Genomic DNA, 9,188 nt, shown 5'->3' with positions numbered 1-9,188 from the left:
TTTCAAAGAGATCTGACTGGATAATGTGCTGGTTGTGAAAGCCCCTACCAGCACTGACCTTAGTGGGACAGTTTCTCTAAGTTATGTCCACTAACTTCGGGAAGGGGGGAAAAATGCCCTGTGATTGCTGCAGTGCTGGAAACACTGAGTGCTTAACCCTGTGTATACCAAGAAAATGTGGAGTGAGGGAAACCGGGTTGGCAATATTGGTCAACAAATCATCTTTTCTCCACCTGTGCTCAGTCACTTTTAAGGAGTGATTTTAAGTAGGGTGCTGGCATGATGGTGCCCTTTTATTCTCTTTATACTGTGTTTTTTATGACCATACTGGGCAGATAGTGGTTCTTCTGGGCTTGTGGATTTTAAGATTTTGGGGTGTTTTAAAACTTGAAAACTGCATTTTGTATCATTAGCAAATGCTACGTTTGTGACAAGATTTTTCTTAAGCACGAGAGAAGTAAAATAAGTTGATTTTGAAAAAGTGGTTTTTGTCAATCAAAGAACCTAATTTAGCCAAAGTGAACAATTTTTAAATCTTGGTGATTTCCATGGGATAACTTTAAGTCTGTTTTTTTTACTCCCATTGAAATCAGTGGGATTTGGCTGGGTCATACCTAGAACTTCCTGTTTATTTGAGTAGCTTTTTCAATTACTCTTGATTTTTCCCTTTCCAAGTTGGAAATTTGGCTACTTCGTTTTCAAAACTGAAATAAAACAAAATTTAGAGCAATTACTATCTGGATTGGAAAATGAATTATGCATGTATGCAATCTAGGATATGCATTATATACAGAAAGAGACATGAATAATGAAAACCTCATTTCTACAAAGGATAGATATTTTGGGCTGGCATATTCTGCAAAGGGAAAGTAATTACAACTTATTTTCTGCCCCCAAACCATCGGAATCTAGTACTAGGTAGATACCTATAAACCGAGCTTTGAACAGACATATAATCTCTTTCTACTAAAGCCAAAAGTTTCAGCATTGACTGATAAAGTTACATTTGCACTACCCAATCAAAGAATACTATTGCATTCTGCAAAAATAAAACAAACATTTTGAATGCATATAAATGCAATTGCTTTTAAAATATTGAAAATGTTATGATCCTGGATCAGACTGTAGATAGTTTTGAGAAAATTTCCAGTACAAATATTTGTATTATTTCCAATACCGATACTCTGATATGTAGTTATAAGTGTCTGGGTAAACCACAGGGGAAAATATTGCAATCATGCTGCTTAAACTTACCACTTAGATTCTAGGCAGTTGTGGCTGGTGCTGACAATTCCTAAACTTGGTTACTCAGCAGCAAGTTCCATAAATCAAATGAGCCTACCCTCAAGTAAGTGTGTGTTGGATCACAGCTGTGCAGCTCAAACATGGATATATTTACTTAACTAAGGCTCTCTTACTTCAAGGACACATACTCCCCAGTCTGTGTATGTAGGATAGCAGTCTTACAGATTTAATTGCCTGGGTTTTATGATAATCTTACAGCATGCCTTTCCTGGCATAAGCTTCTCGACTTAGCATCTTCATCAAATGGGAAGTGTTTATGGCCTTATGCAGAACAGTTGGTCCTTGTTCTTACCTTTCAGGTAAGTGCAAGGACTGATCCATTTCTGGTGTTTAGCTTGGCATCTGGAAGAAGGCAGATCCCTCAAATTGCCTGTCAGGAGATCTGACCAAGCAACTGAATCGAACATTCGCCTTCATGTGGCACTACTACACTGCAGCCATAGGTTCTTCATTTCCTGGTGCTCCTTTGGAAGATGTTAGACTGATAGCCACAGTGGAGCAGGGCTTTTTCACAAGTGTGGAATTGTGTCCTAAGATAGGCCCACCAGGTTCAGAGTGACTGTTATGGTTAAAGGATTTTTATTCTACCAAGTCCTTAGGGCAGAAGCAAGTATCTCATTCTTACCACTCTGTTTTTACCATTACTTTTCTGACACACTTTTAATAATATCATTATTTGCAGCAGATGTTAAATGCACAGACCTTTATCCAGCAATGCATGGGTGTAGCTTTGTCATTCAGCTGCATCAGTCAGCTGTTGGGTGGGGTGGACACACATGGAAGGATTGAGAGGAGGTGGCCTATGTGCCAGTGGCCTTCTCTCTTCCATCCATGTAATCCAAAGGCCTGCTGCTGTCCAGAAAGAATGGAAGGGGGTGAGCGCAGCAAAGGCCTTGCAAGGAACTCCAGGCAGCCCAAGGAGCAGCCAGGAAGCCATTTTGATCTGATTTAGGGAAAGGGAAAGGGATGCGGGTGGCGCTGCGGGTTAAACCACAGAGCCTAGGACTTGCCAATCAGAAGGTCGGTGGTTCGAATCCCCACGACGGGGTGAGCTCCCGTTGCTCGGTCCCAGCTCTTGCCAACCTAGCAGTTCAAAAGCACATCAAAGTGCAAGTAGATAAATAGGTACCACTCCGGTGGGAAGGTAAACAGCGTTTCCATGTGCTGCTCTGATTCGCCAGAAGCGGCTTAGTCATGCTGGCCACATGACCCGGAAGCTGTCTGCCGACAAACGCCGACTCCCTCGGCCTATAGAGCGAGATGAGCGCGCAACCCCAGAGTCGGTCACGACTGGACCTAATGGTCAGGGGTCCCTTTACCTTAGGGCAAGGGGGTAATCTGATGTGGAACGGAGCAAATTAGCTGTCTGGTACCATGGCATGCCTCTGGAGGCACACTGGCACCTGCAGGCACCACAGTGGCAACCCCAATATTATCCTGTTTCATGCTTGCTGCTGCTCATGTCAGTGAGAACATGCTGAGAAGCAGAAACGTCTATAACAAAAGCCCTCTTCAGGTTTTCAAAGTAAATGTGGGATACAGGACGGCAGGTGTTGCGCGTACAACCCCAACCTCATCAAGACCTTTTCATGTCAAGTGGGAACATCAGAGGGGGCCTCTGAACCATGTCCAGCTGGATGCTCCACATGATCAGGAACCTTGAGTTATCTGGGCTCCAGATTGTCTGGGCGCTTTAAAATATGGTCACCTGAATGTTCAATAGATGCCCCCCTCAGAACTTCCCACTTAATGCTGGAAGGTGAGGGTGGTGCACAATGGATGGAGACACTGGGTATAGGGTTGATGTGGCCCATCTCTGCCACCCCACACTCTCCTCACCAGTGTGGTGTAGTGGTTAAGAGCAGTAGACTAGTAATCTGGTGAACTGGGTTCATGTCCCGCTCCTCCACATGCAGCTGCTGAGTGACCTTGGGCTACTCACACTTCTCTGAAGTCTCTCAGCCCCACTCACCTCACAGAGTGTTTGTTGTGGGGGAGGAAGGGAAAAGAGATTGTTAGCCGCTTTGAGACTCCTTCGGGTAGTGATAAAGCGGGATATCAAATCCAAACTCTTCTTCTTCTTCTTCTTCTTCTTCTTCTTCTTCTCACATGTTGTTTGAATACCAGAATTGCACTTATGTTTCAGTATTAAATCAACACTGGCAAAAAAAAGAAAAGTTTAGGTTATTATTACCTCAGATTGTTTGACAATTTACAGTTGTATGTCTCCAGTGGGTGGCGGAGTAGGAAATTTGTAAGTACAGGTGCAGGTGTGGTGCAGGTTCAACAGCAGAGCCAAGTTGCAATTACTTTCCCTTTGCAGCAACCGATTGGTCCAGCCCATTTCTCAGCCTTTCCTCCACTTCTACAGTCACCCTTCCCTCAAATATCTGTGAAACCATAAGCTCTGTGACATGCAAATAAGAATGAACTGAAATATTTATATGGATGATGAGAATCTTCCTACCTTGGATACAGTTTTTAAAAATTAATAAGGTATATAAACCCACAAACTCCTTGGAATGAGGCATCTTATAATGAAACAGCGTCATTCGATAGCTCCACCCAGGGATAAACTTGCACACTGCTCACTTCTTCACTGGTAGGGACCTTGCTGTGATTACAAACTGAATGATCTAAACAATGACAACAATTTATTTATACTCCGCCCATCTGGCTGGGTTGCCCCAGCCACTCTGGGTGGGCTCCAACAAACATAAAAGCACCAAAGTCACAGTAACTTTAAAATAAACAACTTATATCAAATAAAGCAATATTCAATAATCCATTAGAATCGACATAAATGGTAAACAGTAAAAATAAACATCAGCAATTAATAATTAAACAGTTTATACTTATCAGTTACAATAAAGAATTACTAACCTATAATCAATAAAAATAACAGCAAATCACAATGCATAAAATACCACAAAACGTACAAAACCATGTCAAATGATCAAACTGAGAAACAAGAGCACACAATTTATTAAATTATTTTTTTAAAAAAAATAATCCCTGAACTTCTCTCTTCCTAGCTGCTTCTGCTGTTCTTGAAGTTGTGGTCTGGGAAAGGGTTTTGGGGGTGGAGGGGGTGGCAAAGCAGGATAGAAAAGCCATTGCCTGATGAATGTATCTTATTTTATTGGCATCAGTTAAAAGAAACCTGAAGGCTGGAAGGGGAGAAGGGGAAGAGAAGGAAAAGGTGTTGCACTGGGCCTGATGGAAAAACTCAAATGTGCATTTTGTAACTTTTAAGATGGAACAGAGAAGGCATTGTATAAACATAAATAGATTGAGCTGTACCTGGGAGAAAAATACTGTAGACTTGCCCAGCTGTGACCAGCTTCGGGTCAAAATGCACACATTAATTTAGTCTTGTAGCCACCCTTTTCCACTGTTTGCCCATACATTGCTGTTTGGTCTTATCTCAACTAGTTGGCACCTATTGGCAGGTTGGGCCAATCATCTGTGAAGTCCTGGTTGCCAAGTGACTTGGTGCAAGTTTGAAAGTCATTGCCCTCAGCTGTGTGGGCTGTGCTATGGGACATGAATCTGTGATGTTTGAAAAAAGTGTGCTTGGCTATCCAATTTAGAACCCATAGGTGATACTTAAGTTCTATGCAAAGATAAAGGTAAAGGTAAAGGACCCCTGACAGTTAAGTCCAGTCGTGAACGACTCTGGGGTTGCAGCGCTCATCTCTCTTTACTGGCCAAGGGAGCTGATGTTTGTCCGCAGACAGTTTTTCCGGGTCATGTGGCCAGCATGACTAAGCTGCTTCTGGTGAACCTGAGCAGTGCACGGAAACGACATTTACCTTCCCGCCGGAGCAGTACCTATTTATCTACTTGCACTTTGATGTGCTTTCGAACTGCTAGGTTAGCAGGAGCTGGGACTGAGCAACGGGAGCTCACCCCATCGTGTAGATTTGAACCACCAACCTTCTGATTGGCAAACCCTAGGCTCTTTGGTTTACACCACAGTGCCACCCGCAGAATAGACACATTGAAATGAAGGAGCATAACTTGTTGTTGTTGTTGTTGTTTAGTCATTTAGTCGTGTCCGACTCTTCATGACCCCATGGACCAGAGCACGCCAGGCACTCCTGTCTTCCACTGCCTCCCGCAGTTTGGTCAAATTCATGCTGGTAGCTTCGAGAACACTATCCAACCATCTCGTCCTCTGTTGTCCCCTTTTCCTTGTGCCCTCCATCTTTCCCAACATCAGGGTCTTTTCCAGGGAGTCTTCCAGGAGCATAGCTAAGGCCCAGTAATTCCCATGGGTCTACTCTAAGTCAAACTTAGTTGAATACCATCCCATGTGTAGGTCTCACCCAACAAACCCCATCAGTGAAAGCTCTGTGGAAGGACTTCCACTTCTACGGCAGGGCTTTTTGGCTCCTCCCCCTGCAGTTGAGTCAGGGGGTTGGGATAATTCCTCCCAGAACAGCACATGAGGAAGGACGTGGTGTATTGTTATTTCTGGCGAGCTGGAATGCTAGCACAGATGGAACAACTGGAAGAGGGTGAAACTGAATCCCACCCCATCTACTGAAATCCAGTCCAACATACTTGTTCCCTGTATCTGTGCAGTTCATCAGCTCTGTTGTGGGAAAGCATTAAACACCTGCAGGAATGCTGTGCCGCAGTTTCTAAAATGTACAAATGTGTTAAGTCTTACCGCTACTCCCTTTTTGATGATCATTATAATTGCTAATCGCTTGGCACGTAAGGAATCTCCCAGCGACCTACAAAAATTTTAAAGCATTAACCATCCTCTGCTAAGTTATTTTTATTTTTTAACCTTCAGCCTGGAAAGCTCTGTTGGTTAGAGTGTGATGCTGATAATGCCATGGTTGCAGGTTCGATCCCTGTTTGGGACAACTGCGTGTTCCTGCTTTGCAGGGGGGGTGGACTAGATGATCCTCAGGGTCCCTTCCAACTCAACAATTCTATGTTTAAATAAAAAAGAATAATACATTACCCTAAAAGAAACCCAGAATATCCCATCAAACTGACCAGCAGCAGGAATACTTGGCTTCCTAACATGGAGGTTGCTGCAGGTGTGGTGCAGATGCAACAGCAGAGCCAAGCCAACTCTCATGCTGCTGTGCCCACATTGCACTGACCTCCCCCTGCCCCCTGCCTCTCCCTTCTCCCTCTCAGTTGCTGGCAGCAACCTCCCCGTTGGGAAGCCAGATGAGCAATGCTCCCCAATCCTGCTCTGCCAGCCGCAATAAAAACAGACCCAACACAACAGCCGCACAAACATATAATCAGTAAGCAGCGAAATCATGACAATCTGTCAAATGCCTGGGAGAAGAGATACATATTTACCTGGCTCTGAAATTAACGTTTCGCCAGGCAGACCTCGCTGGGGACAACATTCTATTTGTCAAAGTCTTCTACCTTCCTTGTGCACTGCTTATGGAAATGTAGAGGGTCTGAAATGTGAAAAATATAAAACGTTCAGCAAACATAAATAGTGACGGCCACAACCTGAGCTTGCAGCAAGGCATGCTGATTTGAAACCCTGTACCGGAATTCCCATTGTTCATTCTGCTTAGCAACCAAGTTATGATACTTGTAAATGAGTAATCATTCTTGGCCAGTCATAGCTCAAGACAAGGGGATATTTGTTTAGTGAGCCCTTAGTTATTGATTAACTCCTCAAGCGCAGACTCATGTAGTGGTTGATAAGGGAAGAAAGTGCATCCAGGGAGATGGAGCCACACCAGCAGCTGTTATCAAAGGGACTGGGGCTGCCTATAGACAAAAGCAAATTATCACTTTAGATCTGTGTAGCTGTATGTGCAATGACAACTGCGAGTTTTAAAAGGAAGGTACTAGCAAAATAAGAGGATAAGCAATCCTTTGAACCTGGCTGGGGTGGATGGGGACCTAAACAAATACCATGACCAGGGGTTGGGGTAGGGAATTATTCCAAAATTTCTATTGTGGTGTCCAAGTGTTGATGCATAGCCATAACTAAAAATGCACTAGAAAGTGCAAGTTACATACACACAGTGCGACTCCAAAACGCGAGCGCTTAATCCGGAGACTGGAATCTTTGGTTGGATCCGCTTGCTCCTTTCCTTGTTCCTTGACTTCTGCTTCCGTCCTGGCAGTTTTTTAAAAAATACTCTCTGTGCTTGTGTGCTTTTATATGTTAGGAGTATGCTGTAACTAACGAGCAAGAGGTGCCGTTTTCGTATTCCTGTGCCATTTTTGTCAGGTGGAGGGTATTGATTTCTCTCCCTCATTTATCAGAATGAGTCGATAGAGATAATGATGGTTTGCTAATCGCTAACTTATTGCAGTGTTCATTGAATTGCTTGGTTGGCTGCTATAGGCTCTCTTGCCTTGCCTTCAGGCTGAGAGGAGAATCTTGTGGCTCTCCTGCTTCGCTGGATTTCTGATCAGATGGGAAAGTATGATTCACTCCCCCCCCCCACTACTTTTTCTCAGTAGACAATCATCTGCACTTTATCTTGAAGGAGTCCCAAGAGAATTCATACTCAACATCCCTGGCTGGGCTGACTTAGGGTCCAAACTAAGCTTGAAGATACACTAGGACCTGGAAGATACACTCAGCCCAGTGGTGGTCAAACTTGGCCCTCCAGCTGTTTTTGGACTACAACTCCCATCATTCCTAGCTAACAGGACCAGTGGCCAGGGATGATGGGAATTGTAGTCCAAAAACAGCTGGAGGGCCAAGTTTGACCACCACTAACTTAGCCCTTCACACAATTCCAGTTGCAAATTGGGGTGTGCTCATGAACCCTAACACTCTGTCGTGCTCCCAATAACCTGTTCTTGCAACCCTCCTCATGTTGAAGTTGAACTTCTGCAGCCAGGGACACTGCTGTAGACTTCCCACCCTATTGAGGTCCCTGATTGGAGGATTCAGTATCACACAAGGCTCCTCAATGAGCAGAAAACGGCTACTACAGAAGTTACAGCTGAATACTGACTCATACTGACTCCATCTGTACTCACTTGCCCTCTTCATATGAGCAGTGACTGAAGCGGTCTCAAATGCAACTTTATATGCAGGAGGCAGGAACAATTCCTTCTGTGTTGAGCTCCCTTCCCTTGAACAACAAAAGGAAATCTTGAAAAAGTGAGCACATACCACAATCTTTCATGCCACAGAGCTTGGAAATCAAAATCCTATTTCTTTCATGTTGTTTATTTGCTTAAACTATCATGTATTAGAAACCAAGCGTAATCTGATTAGTAATACTTCTGGCATAGCATATATGGATTAGAGGTTGTTTTATAATTTAATAGTATGCAACATTAGAAGGGTCTTTTTGACTTTCCAGCTTTTTTTTTTAATGCCTAGGAACTCTGTTATCTGTTTTTGCTTCCATTCCAGTTTAAAATCGGATCCCACAGATTTGCGGAAATTGCCGCAAGGCAAGTGGTACCTTGCACCACTGTATGCAAATATCAGTCCTATGAAAGAGAGAGAGACTAGTCCAGCCAGCCATACCATGCCATCTTCTCTTGTGTAGCCTCATTGTTATAATCCTTAAATTACCGGTAAACTGGATCTTATGCCTTCTGGAAACCGTGCACCGAACCATATTGGTTTTGTTACTTGGGAAGTTATTACACCTGAGGTCTTTTCTGATCATGGCACTGTTCCTATAAGCACCTTAATTATCCAATCAGTGTCCACCTTGTTAATATGAATCCAATATGGCAATGGACATGCATATTATCTTGGAAGGTAAGATTGCAATCCTAAACACACTTCCTCAGAAGGAAAACCTATTGATCATAGTGGGATTCTCTTTCAAGTAAGCACACATCTTATCAAACTTAGCAAGTTAGCATTTACTTGTGAGTTAACTTTCATAGGGTAGGGCTGCCACTAT

General features: G+C 43.5%; 1 long non-coding RNA gene across 2 annotated transcripts; it reads right to left on the bottom strand.

Moving 5' to 3' along the window:
* Positions 1 to 327: 327 nt before the first annotated feature.
* Positions 328 to 6,809, bottom strand: LOC310676411. Of its 2 annotated transcripts, none has more exons than XR_014510547.1 (3): positions 6,640 to 6,809; positions 3,500 to 3,712; positions 328 to 704 (listed from the first exon to the last, which is right to left on the bottom strand). It is a non-coding gene; the product is annotated as an uncharacterized lncRNA (long non-coding RNA). The 2 variants fall into 2 exon arrangements; XR_014510548.1 differs by having other exon boundaries at positions 3,500 to 3,695.
* Positions 6,810 to 9,188: the final 2,379 nt, after the last annotated feature.

Source organism: Podarcis tiliguerta (genome assembly GCF_965153285.1).
Source record: "Podarcis tiliguerta genome assembly, chromosome: 4".
Lineage (NCBI taxonomy): Eukaryota > Metazoa > Chordata > Lepidosauria > Squamata > Lacertidae > Podarcis > Podarcis tiliguerta.
This window is presented reverse-complemented; position numbering and strand designations above follow the sequence as displayed.